This window comes from Bombus vosnesenskii, unplaced genomic scaffold (genome assembly GCF_011952255.1).
Source record: "Bombus vosnesenskii isolate JDL3184/JDL3185 unplaced genomic scaffold, Bvos_JDL3184-5_v1.1 scf7180000013272, whole genome shotgun sequence".
Lineage (NCBI taxonomy): Eukaryota > Metazoa > Arthropoda > Insecta > Hymenoptera > Apidae > Bombus > Bombus vosnesenskii.
In genome coordinates this window covers 3,161,119-3,181,123 of record NW_022882930.1, presented here as the reverse complement: position 1 = coordinate 3,181,123, position 20,005 = coordinate 3,161,119, and the positions used below count along the sequence as shown (strand labels likewise).

The 20,005-nt window shown below is 40.1% G+C and overlaps 1 protein-coding gene across 2 annotated transcripts in view; it reads left to right on the top strand.

The window, feature by feature from the left end:
- The window catches only part of LOC117231538 (protein rhomboid), a 496,275-nt gene that overhangs the window by 173,439 nt on the left and 302,831 nt on the right, over positions 1 to 20,005 (top strand). The window lies entirely within an intron of this gene.

Genomic DNA, 20,005 nt, shown 5'->3' with positions numbered 1-20,005 from the left:
TTTTCCTTTTATACTTCTATCGTGGAAAACGTATAATTCTTTATATTCGTTTTTCGGTCATCTTTTAATATTTACAATTATTTAAGTATATCCACTTAAAAATTGGACTCGTAAAAAAATGTTTAAGCAAAATGTTTAAGCAATTGTATATTTTTAGTTGTGACAAAAGCGTACCGGATTGGATGTTTGCCATAATCTGGGTAATCTTAAAAGTACATACGTAATGTCATGAATTTTATATGCAGAAATTTCATATTCGGCTATTTCATGGCAACACAGTGCATGTGTACTCGCTGATAATTGCCACTTGATCACAGCACCTTTGAGCTGGTAATTTAACGGCCAGTTTCCATGAAATTTTGATTCCTTTGCGTGCAGGGCATCGTTAGCGATGCTCGCATACATGCCCGTCGACAGTCTACTTTTTTCTTAATTATCAATGTTGATATAGCATTTTTAAATAAATTCCACAATTTCAATGTATCATCTTTCCTTCATCACTCTTATGTCTTGCCTCTTTGTTACAAAATTTCGTTTCATTTTTAACTACCAGTTATTAACAGGACGACAGGTGGAAAGAATCATTGAACAACGTTTGTACGTTAATCATTTTTATTTACAATTATACGTAACATTGGCACCGCTTTGATAATTCCACAGGTATCGCGGTAAAAAGCGATTCTCTCAAATTTACGCACTTGAAAAGCTGATCGTACGATATATTCCTTATTATTCTTTCGTCATTTGTAATTTAAAATTGTCGTAATTATCGATTGTCCCGATATTTAATAAAAATTGCAGACAGAATAGAATTATCGTGCACTTCTCTCTATGAATCATACTTTAACATTAGTTCTTTTTTAATAGTCTAATGAATTTCGATGAAACATCACGAACGTTCAATTTTTAAAACGAACCGATTTTTTTTCTAAAAACTAAATCACGTAGAGACAACTTTTTAAGCAAAATATTCTCGAATTTGTAAATACGTTACTTCGTTCGATCTATATATAAGAGAGATTTTAAATAACTGTTTAATCCTGGCCAGATTAAAAAATGCAGAAGAAATATTCAGAACTTTTTTATTATCCTATTCTTTTCATTCGATACGAATACAATCTTCGACTCGTTTATAAGAAGGAATATAAATACTTCGTTTTGGTGCCTCGAGGGTAGTCCTATTAAAAGCTGAATGCCGCCCTTTTCACACCGAGGCAACAACTTTAATTAGGAACTTTGTCGCCGGTATTCTCAGGATTTGCAGAATGGCTAACATCGCTGTAGACGCCTCTAGAACGAGCCTATTGGACTTTGTATCTTTTCATAGAAAACGCGAAGGAAAAGAATTCTTATGAATGGATAACGTACATGCACGTGTACTTCGCGCTTCTCCTCTTTCGAACCACCTTGCAACTTGCAAACCCTGAACACGATCAATCGATTAGAATATGAGTTATAATACCGATAAAACTTTGAAAATCGATGTTACGATAAAATCGTTGTTTATCGCACAAGCTGCGTATCTTTTCTTTAATCTCATGACAAATGTATTTTTATCAAAACTATTTTTAGTTCAGCAAAGAATCTTCGTGTCAGTCTCGCTGCTTATTGTTTTGCTTACTTTTCTAAACCTCTCTTTTTTTTCCTTTTTAATTCAAAAATCATTTAAATCAACAACTGTGTCAGTGGCATAGCTATCGATAAACATCTAGTAACTAAGTTATGGATCGTTACGACGAGACAACGCAGGTATCAGTAAGTATATAATGGAGCTCTTCGATATTTGATATTTTCACGTAAACGTTTCTGCTATATAAATATACACGATCTTAGATATTTTCCAATTAAATATTACACCCTTTTGAATACTCGTTGCACGAATGAATGTCGATTCTGGATCGGGTTATGAATTTTAAATATCGATAAACGTGTTGCACTTTCCATAGTGCCAGGCTATGTACATCGAACTTAATAATGCAAATGGCTATTAATGAACTCGAAATTTTGCAAGTATGTAATCTAATTTTGAAAATTTCATCGGATGCCGATACGGCATTAATTATTGGAAAATCGGCGGTTATCCGTCCTGAACAGTGATTTTACAGCGAAAATCGTTCACACCGTTTAATTCGCTAATTGTTTTCGCAACGTAGGATCGATTTGACATCGATAGGTGATATCTCGTTCCATAAAGCAATTCATTCGCATCAATATGTATCGCAATCAGAGCGCCGATACGGAAGATCCATAATATTTTTCAATCGTACCTACGTTCGATTTAGTGCTGTGACTAACGTAATTGTTTTTTTTTCCTCAAAATAAATATAGACATTTTATCGCCATGATACGCGCAACACGTGAAATATCATTGTTTCAACGTATTAATTTATCGATCCCGTGATTTCCAACTCTCTATGCAAAAATATTGGAAGTTATGTTTACTCGCGCAGTGGTATTCCGCATGGAAATAACAAAAACGATTCATGCAGATATTTAGCTGACTCGTTTCGATTAAAAATAGCTCGGCGATAAAAGTAGAATTAATAGAATACGCAATACGAAGTATGCGATCCTGAGCACGGACAATGTTAAAAGAGGTATTTCATTAAAATCGTTGAGATTTTTGGAGGAGTAGCTGTTCCAAAGAAGATCCATAAGATTACGATGCCCATTTTAATTAAAATGTCGCATTTACCATTTCGAGACTGAAGAAACCCGAAGTTTTATCATTTCCTCTCTGCCATCTTTGTTTCTCTTCGCTTGGTTTAAGATATTTGATCGTTATTTCGTAACAGTTCGTATGATATAATTTAACTGAAAAGTTACGAAATAGAGAATATTCCGACGTATCTTGAGAAACAAAGAAATGGAAAAAGTATCAGGAAAAGAAAGTTCCTTAAAGGCCGTTGTAATTATAAATTCAAATGCAACCAATTTGAGAAAGCAGAACTAAGACACGAAAGGCAATTTGTTTAACAATTCGTCGCTCTGTCTTATTGGCTTTTCTTCTAGGAAACTTCATAATTTATATTTCTTTTCCATATAATACCTTACGTCCCAACAAACTATTCTAACCTACTGCTTCTTAACAAACCACTGTAACAAACACAGTAAACGTCTCTAGTCAACCAGTCTCTAGTCGATCGTTTCGTAAAGCTTCGTTTGTTAATAAAAAGAAGAAGAAAAAAAAAGACAAATCTATTGGAATACAACGATATTAATCGCATGCAGATGAGGTGATTGATCGGACGGATTCTTCCCTTCGTTGCCCAGCGATATCCCCACTAGCGTGCGTTCGTGAGATGTACCACGGCGACTGGCGCGTGCATGCTCTTTCGAGAATTCGGCGGAAGAAGCGTAAGGACATGGACGGAACATTGGGCACGCCGAGAAGCTACTAGAAGGTTCTGTGACACATGTGACGCCACACGGACATCTACACAGGTCACGCTCATTACTGCATAGAGAGTGGGGTTCAAAACCTTTTCAAGGGCCATGGGTCACTAAGCCAGTCAGTCTGAGAATAACTAGCCAACTGTCTACATTTCACGACACACTTACATTTCCTGTAATAATTGTTTAATAAATATCAAATAATATTATTTCAACGCAAACATCGTGTCTTCCACAGATTATTAATCTTAATTCCGAGATTAAATTCTAACAATATCTATCTATGAAATTTTTCTCACATTCTATCGCGCACGACGGTTCTTCGAGAAGAACGTGTACGCGTACATCAAGGTAAAAAGGCGTCTAAATTCGAAACACACTGTTTGAACGGATCAGGCGACAGGGAAGGAACGTCGCGACGGAAACAGCGCTCTGTCGACTAGCAGCTTTTAACAGATTTCCGGGAGAATCGATACGAGGTGTCCATTAAAGACAGAGGGGGCTACAAAAAGACGCGCACGGTACATTGTGTGCGGGGTATCATCGGTGAAAAGGGAGTTAAAGCGCGATCGAACGAACGTGGAGAAAGAGGAGACGGCGAAAGAGGGAAAGGGCGAGGTCGAGGGAACGCGGAAGTTTCACGCGAGCAAAGAGCGAAAGGTAAACGAACCTCGGCGACTTTTCGAATTGGATTGGACATTCCCGTTTTTCGTTGGCCGCCATTTCCTGCGTCGCCTCTACAAATTCCCGGACTTTTTACGGATGTTCGCTGGAATGAGATTTCCCTGGCGCGGTCGCTGCTATCTGGCCGACGGGACGCGATGCGACGCGACGCCCGGGTGACCGGTGTGATTTTTCATTCCGACACGGCTACCCGACCGGGCCAGTCTATGGCCCATAGCCTGTCGAGAACACCGACGGAACTAAGACATAGTGACAGCCGGAGAAAGATGTTGCATCCCGGGAATAGATTTCAGAAGCGAGCAGCCAGCTTTTAGCTGTTCTCGACGAACGATGTACGAAGATCGTAGATCGAGATTCTCGAGACGAAGAGCAATCTTTTGATCAAACAGAGAAGATACTTTGACGACGATTGGCTGATGTGTAGCGGAGTGTTCGGCTTCGTCGTGTCTCGTTACAGTGCTACTGAAATTTCATGACGTTTTGTAGAATATGTAGATACAAAGATTCTAGGAGCGTTACTTTTACGAGTTGTTGCATTCGTCTGTGACGTCCACTGTAATTAAAATATCCCATCATTCCGAGATTAAAGAAAACTGTAACGAAGGAAAGAAAGAAAACGATAGGATCAGCATATATCGTTAAAACACACGCTGTTTTACATGGATTATTATTAGCTAAGTACATATACGAATTGATAAAAACTTGAATTTGAACGGTGAACAATTACGTCCATTTATTTCGGAATTATCGCGTCGTCTCATTCGATACGCAGAAAGGAACGCTTCAAAATTCGATAAAGAACTTAGAATCCTGCAAATTCCTCCATTTTCTCGACCAATTTTGTTTATATCTTATTTACGTATCTCTGAGATAAGAGAGAAATATCTCGAAGTATAATTTAAGTAACCGCAAGTACGAGCAAATACTTCAAAGAAGCACAGGAGAATCCTCTAAAATAACAATCTTCCACCGGCTACTACCCCTTGATATCCCTTCATTTTCTCGATTCTTTCTCGTCAGAGGAGCCGAATCTTCGTGGCAATCCGTCTGTCCTAGAATTTCGATTTTCGCTTCGGGAACAATTACTCGATACTCGATCATCGGTGGACCCTCGCCAGAACCGTTTCTCGAAATTGGATCGGTGTGTGCCAAGGGAATGTCTCGATTCGGCAGTCAGCCGATTTCGTTTGGTCGCGAGCGAGTTGGCCGACTGAGAAACGGACCAGCCTGTGGAGGATCCTTCGAAGATCCTACCTGCCACCCGCACGCCGATCACCGTACAAAAAAGGAGCAACTATTAAGTCGAGCCAGGCGAAAAGCGACGTGGATGTGATCGTGGCTCGGGGATCGAGCCAAGATGGGAGGTCTCGGTTTTCGTACCTTCGACCTTTCCTCGGCGTGCCTTGAATCATCTTCTTTCGGTTTCGGGGAAGTAATTCGATTAAACGCTCTTGCCCGCTCCAGAAGCTCGTCTTCTGATTGTTTGCTCAAAGATGTCCACGATGCTTCTTGTTTTTTGCACCATGGACACGTCATGGACTTCCGAGTAGCTAAAATTGCCTTTTGATGATAGCAGTCAGAACGAGGAATTGCTATTAGCGATAGATACGAACTACGAAGTTACTTTCTCGACTGTACGATATATTTTTATAAACGGAAAGATGGAATCCATCCAGAAACTTATTTCACCCGTTAAAATAAAATTATTGCACTTTGAATGTTTCATATATCCTCGTGTAACGTATATTCTGTGTATTTTTAAGAATCTTTCAGAATTTCACGTAAATGCATAAATATCCGCAAAATTAATTTCACCACCTACGTTCATTTATCAGTTATGAATTCTCGGTTATTCGCCTCCGCAGAATCAAAGGGAAACTGAATAAGAAACGAAGGTAGTTTTAGTCGAATTTAGTTAGGTCAATGAATATTCTAGATTCGGTTACTTTTATACCGCGCTGCCATCTTTTTCAGTCACGAATCACCTTAGTGCTTATTCGTCTATCTCGAAAGCTGCGATAAATTATTGCAACAGTTGCACGCGTGCAATTCTTCGTGTTTTCTAATTAAGAAACTGATTTTCTTATTTTTCTTACATGGTCCGTTGTTTCATCTTCTCGTTCTTTTCCATTTTCACCAAATACCCCGAACAGAATCTGAATATCCATTGCGAAGAAGTACTAGCGACGTTCCAAATGATCCAATTCGGCGCAGAACGAATACACAGCATTCTTTGACGCCTAAACTCATCCTCCCACTTTCACCCAAACACTCGAACAATCTTCTCGAGACAATTTCCAAAGGAGGGTCGTATCGTCGTCCGTTCATGAGATCACACAGCTCGATCGAACGGTGCCATTTTTAGCGATCAGTAGAGATCAGTCGGCGGACGTGGATTTCTCAGGAGTTTCCCGGTCGTCTGTGAATATCTGTCGGTGTTCCTGGCGGCTCGTAGGAGGATCCGGTCGGGCACACCTCGTCCCGGCCCTCGTGAAAGAGAAAAGAAGCGGAGGAGGCGGTCAGTGAAATCTATCGCGGAGGTAGGTCGAGGTAATCGGAACGTATCGGCGCTCTTTTATGCGGCTTGTTATTTTATCTCGAGCGTCGCGGTCGTTAATTTGTGGTCATCGCCACAAACCAGCCGAGAGTCTGCGTCCTGCTACACCGCAATTTTACTGGGCTAGCCTCGTCTTCGTGTTTATTCTGCCCTCTGGTCGCTCCCCTTGCTGTGAGAGCCAACGAGAGGACGGGAAAGGGAAGTACGAGAGAAAATTAACCCTCGATTCGGTGGGGATCTTCATTCGGTTTGTACAAACTACCGTGGATGCTCGTATCGTACTGCGATCTGTTTGAGCAAACGTTCGAGTAAGCGGTTTTGTCATGTTGGATCTTGATTCTATATATAGCTCGATTACACGGCGAGTTTTTAATAAATTTCGTAGAAAAGACAATCTGTGGACAAACATACGTAGAGACGTGTTTATGACGTAATGCGATAAATAAACTGCCGATGCTTACGCAATTTCGTATCTTTACGAACGTAACCAAGGAAATGAAATTTAATTAGAAATTTTGTTCGTCTACCGAATGTCGTATCGATTACTCTACGTTACGTATTTCATACATTTTTACGCCTTTTCCCCCGAAATATATAGACATCTAATCTAACAATAAATTTATCTAATTTTCTTTAAATTATAAAAATGTTTATGTAAATTATTTGAACCACGCTGCCGCGTTCTGGCAAAACTAATCTCTTAATGTCTGTCGTAGAAATAAAACAAGATTACATTATGCAAATCTGTTTAATTACAAACGATTTATATATAATCCCACATAGTTCAGCGACAGTTCTAGCGTTAACAAGACGAATCAGCATATAATCTCCCACGCGCTCTAACAACTGTTCCAATACCTTTTTCTAACATGAACAAGAAATATCAACGAGACAATACGTAATTGTATTATAACCGAACAACGCTCTTGTCGAGGCGTATACAAATTTACAGACATTGTCCGCTGCGTACATTGTTCGTGGATATTGTATGCAAACTGTTATATCATGTATCGCATACTATAATATATGTATTGTGCCCGTATCTTACTCATCTCTTACTCATCTCCTCTGACTCGTTGCACACATCCAAAAACGTCGTGAAAAAATTGTACACGCCTTAACACGCGTCTTCCAAACTCCTTCAACGTGCAATTTCTTATCGCGCAGTAAGAAAATATCTATAAAGTTAACTACAAAAATCCAAGGATAAACTGAAATCAATTTACAATCAAAATCCCCTTAAGGCAATATATGTTGAAAATGACAACGTGAGTTCGCGCTCGTCATCTATATGCAGATGCGCTAATTACAATAAATAATAGTAATAGTAATGGTTCTAGATATAATCGATAGGTTTAAGATATTCTTTTGTTAATATCTCTAGTCCATGTAAGGAAGTGCAATAAGAGTTTTTCAGCTCAGAACAGTGTGATAGATTTATTCGAAGAATAAATTAATAGCTATCGCGATCCTACCTCTAAATACAGAAATAGCAACGATATATAATAATTCTGAATATGACAGTCGTCAGCGATCGATCTTCTTGGCTTATTACGCAGCACCAAGAAGATTCTAATTTCCCCTCCTACGTCAGATAACCAATTCTCTTTGCACGTCGGAGAACCGACTCTCTTCCTACGTTAGAAAACCGATTCTCCTCCTACGTGGAAGATCCGAACAACCGTTCTCCGAATGTTCGAAGCCTCGCGTTTTCTTACGCACACCTGTATGAGATGCCACTTTGAACGAGCACGCGTTTGCCGCCACCGCAACACGCAGAACGAACGATACGTACAAACGTTTTACCGTTCGTTGCGATCCACCTCCTCGTTCTTAGCTCAAGACAAAGGAATTCGATAACGGTTTAGAGCGCGCGATTAAAAGCGGCCTGACACCGTACACCGGTTGTTCTGAAAGCAATAAAGGACCGCGATACAAAGTGTAAGAAGGTACGAAACACGCGCAGATGCATATCGAGCGGAAGAACGCGCGTTGTCCAACGAGGGAGGATACCGAGAGCGAAGAAGCCGGTTCGGTGGTGTTCAGCCTGGCATCCTGGGATCGTAGGATCCACGCTCGTAGCATAAGGTAGAGTTACTCGAGCCAGAAGGATATTTGAGCGGAGCTAAGTAATTTGCCTTGTAATTCGCCAAATTTGGTTACGTACAATTCTCAAGCGATATACGTTTGCAGATTGTTTAACTTGTTATATAGTAAACGGTAAAAATATATCGTGTACATACATGGACAGCTGGACGACAGTAGGTTTCTAAGAGCGCGCGTGATCTCCACTCATCGAAGAAAAGCCGATAGTTCAACCAGTGTTAACATTTATTTTACTTCTGAAGATTATTCTGTCGTTTATCGTATTGTTATTCGAATTACTCTATCGTATGCTTATTCCAATCGTTTTCTCGGTTTTCATAAGGTTTCCCTTGTTGGACCTAAAATAAAATCCTGCGGATTTTTACGCATTTATGATAAATTTTAAGTTGCAAAAATTCGCCGAACGTACCTATGCATGATATAGAGAAATATGAAATATCCAAAGTGAAATACTCTTAGGAATTTTTAGAGAACCAAACTAGGTTCTATTTCTGTACTTCCTTTGGTAAAAATACGAGACTACGTGAGAATCCGCAGCCCAGTTATCACATTAAAGGCTAATGGTGTCTCGTAATATACAAGTTTGATTGTTCCGTGCAAAGTTCAAGATTGAATTTTAAGATGTTGCAGCAGGTGATCGAAGTTAGGTGGCTCGAATAACCACGATACTACGCCACGATGTTCGTAATACCGCGTCCTCGCACTGTTACAGTTATGGTCGCGTAAAAGCTCCTCGAATGGCACATCGTCCTTTCCACGCGAGCCGGAAAAAATACCGCACGCAACGATACTGCATGCTTTTCCACCAGACTTCAAGCTCGTAATCCACGATCTTTCGTTCCTTAACGGAGTCATCTCTCTTCCGCCGGTCTTTTGTTCCTCGACTCGAAACTGACGATACTTGCCGGAGATATATCCACGTTTTTATTCGCTTCAGCGGGATCCAAATGTGCTGCTGTGTTGTTACGTTGAAGCTGAACTAACGAGAAACGTTTATGGGGAAATATTTCGATGGTTGCGAGTCGTCGCGTGTTTTAGCGTTGACGAATCTTTGTTTGTTCGTTCGTATTTCCATTATACGTATTTCCAAGTATAAGCGCGTAGAAATTTTCCGGCCTGCAGTAAATCGATAATTATCCGAAGAGATCTGAAGGTTCAAAAATGAAATTTCGTGGTACGCGTACGTAATTCGTTTCTAACGCGTAGAAAAAAATGAGAAGGAATAATTAGTCGTTTTTTTTTATCGTTCATTTCCTATGTGGACTTGGGACAAAAATATTTTACGGCTAAAGTAAAAATGATCTTTTAATATTTGTGCCTTGTAATTTATTTTAAGCTCCATTGGAAATTCGTCGTGATCGCGACAGTTGAATTTCATAATCTTATTCGATCAATTTTATATTAAAATTCGTCGAAAAATTCATAACGGAATGTCGTTACGCTAATGACGAAAATTAAGCGGAATGTTTGAAACGTTCCATAACGTCCTCGACCGTAAGAATTAATTGTATTTCGATTATTTTCTAAATGCGTGTAATTTTTCCTCCAAATGTATTATTGCGTGCATCTTCGATAATAAATATCCAAATACAGAAACAAATTGAATTTGCACTTCGATCGATTTAATATCGAACTAAAGAATACGACTTTCGTTTGTTTCTTTGCTTTCTGGCTGTAAATAATCGGGTATTCGATCTCTACGTCAACTGGGTTATTGCCACGTGAACGTTAACTCTTCGGTACAATATATCCGAAAATAACTTTCAAAAAGTGTACCAGATTACTATAATTTCTCTCGTCCCACCGAAACCTACCGAAACATACAATTTCACGAATAACGAAGCTACTTGAAGATTATATCTGTAAATATTCTATAAACTTATCTTATTTTTTCCAATTCGAATAAACCATAGTCTACATCGATCGATTATTATTCTTCCCAAAATTCATCTCAAAGGAATTAGTCGTCCTCTCGAATCTGTTCCCTCTTCTCGAACGCTGTTTCACGTTCCTTCGCTCACTCCGTCATCCAAAAAATCCTGTAGCAGGAAAACCTGTCCTACCTCCAACTTCGTATCAAATCCATCAGGATACTCGACGTACGGTTGTTTACGGAAGTACATTGGAAGCGGAAGTTCGGCGGTCACAGCTGTCTGGCACGGAGATCGATTGAAAATGTGGGAAGAAACGGCGGAAGAGGGCGGATGTAGGATGATATATACAATAGGAGAGGGTGAAGGTGGAAAAAATTGGCGTCGTGCATGGAGAAAGAATTAGGATGGAGATAAGGGAACGGGGACAGTCGAGCGGCTTTGTCGCTTGGAGAAGAAAGACAGGAAGAAATGGCGGCGATTCAAAGAATAAAGGAAGGAAGACGCGGCTCTGTGCTCGATACTGTGGGAGGAAGAGAAAGGACACAGGAGGCAGACTAATTACGTTATTTATAAGCGACGTAGGCGCGGGCAACAACGCGTGGCTAGGAGCGGTCAGAAGCGGCGAGCGAGAAACGTTCGCGCGAAACACGCCGCGAGCGGATAGCGCGAACAGGATGAAGCTTAAACCTGGCTGCACGCCGTTGAATACGTTGCTTAATGGTGGCTCGTGGATTATTCTCGAGACGCGACCGAGCTACACCTCCTACGCCCACTCTGGCTTCTTACTTACCTGTAACTTTCTTGCACGGCCTCCTGCCCCGTACACCTAAATGACGTCGGATCGGATAATTGTGTTTATTAAAATGTTACGCGTTCTAGTTCTTGCGTGTGCCTCCGTGTGGAGAGCGTGGCCACTGTACCATAAGACACCGTTAAGGCGCTATCAGGACCTCGTGCTCTCTGCTACCGCATTTTTCTCACGATATCGTATATCTCTTTGAGAAATTTTCCAGCATCATTCGCTTTTTGTAGCTTGTACATTTTATTCTCGAGTCGCGTGAGAAGAGATTTGGGGTAGAAGCGATCGGACGTTTGGAGGCGCGGTATTTACGCTTGTAAAAGTATAGTATGTAAGTATTAGGATAGTTACAGAATAGGGAATTATTTAAATATTTGTGAATTATTATTTAGATTTGATATTCGTGCAAGGACGATTTTCGTAGGCGAGGAATTTGCGAGAAAAATAAAAATGGCCAAAGCTTCGCCACCTTTTATCGTCATTGAGTCAATCGTCAGGGCAAACTTTATTTCTAACAGGTTGTCCTGTTAAGTGAGAGTTCGTTAAAAGAATTGAAAACTTAATGCTGTTTGGGTAACACGAACTTTTATAGATACATAAATAAATAGAGGAACTTTTTCCATCGCCTATTATGGCAGGAGACTAACGAATAAAACAGCTATTCGTGAAATCGAATCAGGTCAACGCCGCCTTGTTTTATATTCTTCTAGTTTCACTTACGGTCGTAGAGGATAATCGAAATTAATGGAAGCGGACGAGACGAATTCCCGAGCAGGAACGAGAAGGAAACTCTTTTATTTCGCTTTTATTTCGCAATAAAACTCAAACGCTCGCTGCTTTTAGGTTCATCAATTATTAAGATCTCTTAATTGACATCCCATGTGATGCTTTATCTAAGAAAGGGGGAGGGAGAGGGACGAAAGGTACTCCAAGCGATAAAAGTAAATCAGTCGGAAGCAAGTCGAACAATTTAAAAGGTGCGTATTAAAACGAATAGACGTGCGCACGTTACATAAATTACTCTCTGACGTGTACGAATCGCAGGGACAAATGTAAAATTTTAAACGTGTCAGCCAGTTATAAACCTGACTTCACCGAGAAGAAAAATTGTTGAGAAACGAAGAGAAACGCGGGTGGTTTAAGTCACTGACTTTCGTGCCACGTGCTGCTTTTTGATAAATTTCGATTTTAACCTCTCGAACCGTTCATTCTTAAATTACGTAACTCGTCTAATCCGAATCGACTGAGAAAATGATTAAAAAAGAAACGAAAATATTTTTTCTCGACTATTGTACACAAATTGTATAAATTTTCGATTATTCGCTTTTTTTCTTTATCGCAATCCTAGAGCTCCACGTTTCCCACATTCTTCCCATATTGCTGTACGATCGCGAAAGAAAATCCACTTGAAATTCTACTCATCTCTCTATGAGCACGCAGTCTCATCTTCATACCGTACGAATCCGGCGCAATAATCGGCGAGAAAGAAAAAAGGCCGATCGCGAGCCAAAGGTTTCCGATGAAAAGAGGGTGGTTGAAAAAACTTCTCGAGTGTGCCTCTTCGATGGGATTATTAAATATCGGATAATTGCACAGTTATAGAAGTGGCAGGCTATTTCAACGGATTGGCGCATCACCTTCCCGCGGGCTGCAACTCCTTTTAATTAAATCTCGGTCGACAGTCTCGACTTAATTAACATTAACTCGCGCGTGTCTTAAACTCTCTCTCTGTCTCTCTCTGTCTCTCTCTGTCTCTGTCTCTGTCTCTCTCAAAGATAGCCGGTTCGATCCTCCTTTCGCTCCTCCTACCTATTTCTCGTTCCTCTTCCTCTTCCTCCTCTTTCATCGCCCCTGCGACCCCTTTCAAGGACGAAGATCGCCTTGACGTTAATTAACGGCGTGCAAATTGAAAGCCACGAGACCTTTAAAGTGTCACTTGACATCGACATCGTCGTCCGCCGCGGGAATTTACATTTGTATGGTGCATCCGCTCGCTCGAATCGTGAACAAGCGAGATTTAGCCGGCGGTTTCGTCCAATTACGGGGCAAACAAAAATCGATACCGAACAATAGAGAGGGGCGGTGGCAGCAGGTTCGAACGAAAACTAGAACGGGGCCCGTACAGTGAAAGTATCCGACGCCGCTGAAAACCTCGCGCACTCTGCTATCTTGTTGCGGACTTTTCTATTTTCCTTTAATTAATAGAGAACGGATGATAAAGCATCGTGAACGGAAAGAAGGAGGGAAGGAAGAGTAAGAGGGGGAAAAGTGGGCGAAGAGAAAAGGAAAAAAAGGCGAATCGAGGGGGCAACAATCGATAAAGAAGCGGGACAGTTAGATTCGGTGTAATTGAAACTGCGATCGCGGTCGACCGTTTCGAAGCGATATTTCGAAGTTGTTACGCCTATAGGACCGCGAAAGGGAGGGGAAAAAAAGACAGAAGAGAGCGGAGAAAGGAGACAGGAACGAAGGGAAAATCGTAGAGAGAAAAAAGGAGAAAGGTCCTATCAGCGACCATATTCTAGCCTTGTTGAGCGTGCCGGCTAAGCGTGTCGCAACTTTTTACATCATGTGGCTGCGTTCGCGTTATGCCGTTATGCTCCGTCGTTTCGCGGATATATGCATCCACACGCTGTCGAGAAGAGAAACGCACGGTGCTCTCTTCGAAGAATGCCTCGCCCGAGCGGTGCGCTGTTTTAGAAATGGCCATTTCTATCTACGGTCACGTAATCCCGCTTATTTTTTCGCGTGTGACTAGATTATTTTATCCCGAGTAGGGATGATGTCAGTTTCGGTACGCGCGAGCCTCAGCCGATACCGAAACAAACGTTTCACTTCGTACGGTTCGGTTGTTAATTATTACTCGCGAGAGGCGAAGTTTCCTTTTCTGTTTGCATTAAGTACTCGGATTGCACGTTCTAAGTAAAAAATGTCGATCTTCAAGAAGAGTGCCGATATAGGATTCGAGAATGTATTGAGATGCAACGCTTTAGCGTCTGAAAGAATCGAATTTTACGAGGAAAAAGATATTAGTAGTAAAATATGACAGATCAATTTTCTGATTAGGATGCTTATAAAAAGATCGAGTCTACTTGGTCAAAGTTTAGTTATGTTTAGAAATACCATTACGTCTGTTAAATATTTCAAATCTGTCTCGTGTATTGCGCATAATATCTGTCCAGTCTAGGCTGAGCTAATCTATTTAAAGTGGAATCCTAGTTTCAATTATATTATACTTAAAACTACTATTACACGTGCTTGTAAATATTTCAAACCTGTCCCCTGTTAATATTGTACGATACCTGTCCAGTCGAGGTTGGATCAATCTACTTAAAAGTATAGTCTGTTCGTTGCAAGTGCTCGCAGCCTGTGCAAAGAATTCTGATCGGGTTCGAATTTATTTGTAACGTTACTCGTTACCATTGCGTCTTTAACCCTGACGATTTATCGAGGATAAAAGTTATGGCGCGTCACCATGGCAGCGATCGAATCGTCTAATATTTGTACACTTGGCGGACCGAACGTTCGGAGGATGGCTGTTTGCGGGGAAAACTTGACTAATTGCCTGATCAATTTAATTATCACGTGTCTATGTACGGGCTACAAATATCGAAACACTAAATTAATCGGTCTCGGTATTTGATTTCGCTCAAAGCGACGCGAAACAGGACACGTGCTTTGGCCGTAGCTATTTCGTGCATACATATGCAAACGATGACACACGTGAAGTGAAATTGACGATCGAGCGATCGAACAAATTGAATTGTACATTTTCCTTTATAAAAAGAAATCCTTCTACGTACATAATTTTTATATAAATGTACTCCATTCCTAATTTTTCATAGAAATTTTATACATTCGCCACGATACGCCTTTAGACGTTTCAACGATCTTTCATTGGAAAATGTATGGATAAAATTATATACCTTCAATTTTCATTTCTTCGATTCAAGTTTCATAATTTATTGGTATTATTATAATATTTAAATAATACAAGGAGCAATTACAGCCTGCGGTTCGCTGTAGTTCGAAACGAGTAACGCCGTAAGTTTGTTAGTAGCCTAAAATTAATTTCTCTTTCGTTATATTGTTCGCTATCTACAAATGAAGCTATCCTTCTGTTTCGCTACAACGTGCATAATTCCACGCCATGAATAAGACAATTTATCCGTAAGTAAGTTGTTCAGTGAAAACGTCAGGTTAATTCGAGTAATTTTGACGTTGTTTTACGTTGTTGCACACGATCCTGTCCTTTGCTTCTACGTAACTTCCGAGAGCGGCTTTGAGGTTCACCACTTAATTACATTCAGCGTCAGAAATGTCAGTCCTGTGATCATATGTAGCTCGGTAATATTTTACGTAGTATTACATCGCTTTATGTCGTTGAAATTGCTAGAAATGTTTGAATACTTCATTGTCCTGAGTTTATTCCATTTACGATTATATATCGCATCTGATCTTCCACGGCTTCTTTCCCTTTTTAATTAATTTGCCAAATTATAGAAGCTACCGACATTGCTGTATAATAGATTTTCTTGCGCATCTTTTAGATTTTCAATAATTTTGTACATATTACATTCGGTAATCAGCGTATGTATTTAATTAAACAATTTCGTTTCTTAGTCGTTGAACGTTGCTCTGGAATCTTTATGACTATCGTAAGACAATATTATAAGGAACTCAGTTTGACATCTAAAGATGATCTTTCACGGGTTGAACGAAACTAGTCCGCAATTCTACGATTATCTTCTAACGAGAGTAATATTCTACTACGTAATTCGAAATATGTAGCCATGGGGAACAGTGGAAATAGGAGAATTAATTAGCTACGTATAGTTAGCAATATTACACGTTCCAACTTTCAGATTCCAGTAATTCCTCCATTCCTCTTTCACGTACATGCTGACCATAAGTATATTACGACGCGAATTGCTATTTACTACTTTAATGTTTTCGTATTCTACTTATTTGATTATAAACGTGTCACATCGTTCGCGTGTCGTAACATCAAATACTAAATACAGCAAAAATTGTTACAATTTTTTTGTAAAATACATAACGAACTACATATTGTTAGAATTGTCCGATAAATATTAGCTATCCTAATACCTATATGTAATATTTTTCAGTTACAAAAATTCACCGCAAAAGATTCCACTACATAATATAAATAATAAATATGCATAAATTTCCACTCCATAGATTAACGTAATAAACGTAGATTCAGTAGTATTTACAACTTGTATTCCTTTACAACAGCGATGTCGCTCGCTCTCTCGATAGATTCGCTTTCTCTTCTTCTCTCGCCTCCGGTTTGCATAATTCCCTCCGCGTGGAAGCAGCGATTTCTTTCGGAGCACAACGAAGCCGCGCGAAAAAAGGATCGCGACGAAATATACTAGAGGAACATTCGGACGAAGGGTTTAGACAAAGGTAGGAAAAAGGCAAAGAGGAATTAGAAGAGATTGGGCCGCGTGTCCCGACGGAATCCGTGACCATTATTTCGGTCCGAGTGCTGTGTACGTCCGCTAGAAATGAATATGCAAGAACCTAGTGCCGGCGAATATTTACGGGCGGGCTGGTGCGCGCCTACGTACAACGAGTTTCAAAAGATGAAGCCGACCAGAACCGTGGCACGGCTCGTTCTGCTCCGCTCCGCTCCGCCTGTTTCCGACGCTGCCCGCGACCTCAAATTCCGTTGTTTCGATCCGCGAAGGATCAACGAACGATTCACGTGTATACAAATAGGGTAAAAGGAGCGCGTCGCTTCGTGTCTCCGTTCAAACGAGATTCCAACGAGCGAACGAGAATTTTCAATAATTTTGTCCTGTACGCACGGTGTTTTAAGTAACGCGTACACGCGAGTTTGAGGCGACTCCTTACGGAGGACACGAGGAGAAAATAAAATTTGAGATTTCGTAAGCACCGTATAGTAGCGGGACGCGATTATCGCGATTACGATGGTAAAATCTGGGAGGAATTTGAAAATGTACATAGAAGTTGCGAGACGTTTATTGCGAACATACGCTTAGTGAGAAATTAGTATACAGGACGAATGGTGTGCTCTTAAACGTACAATTAGTGCTGAGGATAATTTCACTGTATATTACTATGTTACTATGTTATTGGCACAAATACTTGGTGATCTTTGCGAGGTTTACGAATAAACATCTTGTACCTTTTCTATAGATTTTCAGATCCGCTTCAGATCGCGATAATCGTGTCACTGTCGTGCAGCTGTCGTTCACAGTGCTAATGAAATTTCTAAATGTTTTGTGCAACATGTACGTAAAAAGTTTCCAAGAGCGCTGGAATACTCGCGTGAGCCACTGTACGTGATCAGAACGAAACGGTAGACTGGCGAGAGACGAACAGAAAGAATACGTCCTCTTTAAGTGACGAAGCGGAGATTCGCAAACGAGTAAAATAAGAAACGGCTAATTAACGACTAGTTGAAGCGGTAGTCGAAGAAAGCTTAATAGCCAGTTGCTTATTAACAGTGCATTTTTTTCCGACGCGAAACCACTCGCCAGAAGAGGAGAGCAGCGTATGCATAAAACGTTTCTGTAGTTTCTTTCTCGACCAACGAGGATTCAGCGAGCTTCCTTGGAGCAGCAGTGTCCGGTTCGCTCGTTTTCAGTGTGTTTTCCTACACGGGGAATCCGCTCTAGACCAGATCCCGCTATAATCGCGGCGAAACACCTAATACCGTCTTTACTCGCAAATCCACGTTCGCCATTTAAACTCAGCTTTCCCTCCCTTGTCCTCGAACCAGAATATATACAGTTGTCGTAGGTAATGCGCCAGTTAATGTATTTTCCCTTCCGACGCAGACCAGGCTAGACGCCTAAAGTTTGTTACGGTTCTGTTAGCGAATAAAATTTCAAAAACCACCAGAACGTTGTAGAAAGTGTATCTGTTTGAAAAATCTGAGACTACAGTTCGACAAAATATAGAGCGGAAAATAGGAACATTATATGAACAGGTGTAAAGTGTGATTGGTAGTGTTTTGAAGCGATGTATCGGTACACTAACCTGATTTGTCAGAACATACGCTGATGGCCGGAACGTAGGTAATAAAGAGACGCGATGAAAAGATAAAGTGGATAAGAACAGTGTCGAGATGCGGCGGAAAGCTCGTAAACCTATAAACGACTACGCTACTAGTCATTTACAATTCTTTATAGACGTTTTAATTTCTCACGTACCGAACAGTGCATCATCGGAGACCTTCGCTTTTCGTTTACGACCACTGGCTGATCAAGCTTATGAGTTTATGTCGAATCGTAAAGTTTTACGGAAGCTCCATTACCGAGCTAGAAAAATATTCGTTTACGCGTTTAAAAAGACCAGCGTCACGATATAAATCAGTATTTTTTAACAACGAGTAATATTCTTTTAAAGACTCGCGAGAAATGTTCTTAATTAAATCGAAAAGAAACGTGTTCTTTGTAGATGTTTGGATTATTTCGAACCGTTTTCCTCGAGGATTTTTAGTTGCACCGTCACGCGAACAATCTGACGATATAATTTACTTTAATAAGTATTACGTTGAAATTTGGCAAGTGTCCGAAAGAAAGGAGTTTTAAATTATTCGATTTTTCGTATCAATCTTCGTTTTAAATTAACCTACAGAATCAAAGAACGAGTCATCGGTGGCTCATCTGGTTACTCGAGTGCCAAGTTAAAAGACTAATATCGTTATTAAGAAAACCGTATTACCAAGAAGAGCGGACCGTGGAAAGGAAAACAGAGATTTTCCGGAAGTACGCTCGCGTACCGCGAAGAAGCTTCTATTTAAAAATGAAGAGTTTCGTCACATGTATGGACCGTGGTTGGTTTCAAGAGAGGTCTAGCGAAAAGGAGTACGAAGAAGCTTAAGAGGGAAAGCCGCGGCTGTCGACCGGAAGCACACTTATTTCTGTTCCTTACGAAACCGCTAGCCCGCGTGGAAAAAAAGAAGAAATAATTAGACCAAAGTCTACGACTTCTTTGCTGAAAGGGGAGCACATTTCTAAATATGTATAGCGCTTATTCTTAAGTCAACCACTTTCAATGAAAGAATCTTTGTAGCTAGTGAGTAAAGGAGGAGAGAAATGGCATTAACATACGTACTTGAATCTTTTTTATAAGCTGCTTTTACACGAACAGATTCGCATAAGATACGAAAACCTGTGCAAAATGAACGTAAACATACTTTTGCCTTGCAACGTGCATATATATACAAATATAATACGAACATAAATATTTCTATATCGATATTCGTATATTTTATTCAACGATGATGTCGTTATATCAAAATCTCAATCAATGAAATATCATAATACTGAATATTGAATCAATAAATACATGCTAATCAATGAAATCCAAATGGATAGGATTCTAATTCTTAGACATTGTAGAAAGAATCTCAATCTTCGGGCATGCTAATTTAAAAGCTAATTTAAAAATTATGATACTGAGAATGATGATAATATAATAAAACATACGTGATAATTATACGACAAAGTTCTACGTACGCATACAGTGCAACACGACGCAATTTTTTGACAAAACAAAGCAATGGCAAATTTCGGTATATTCGTTATATTT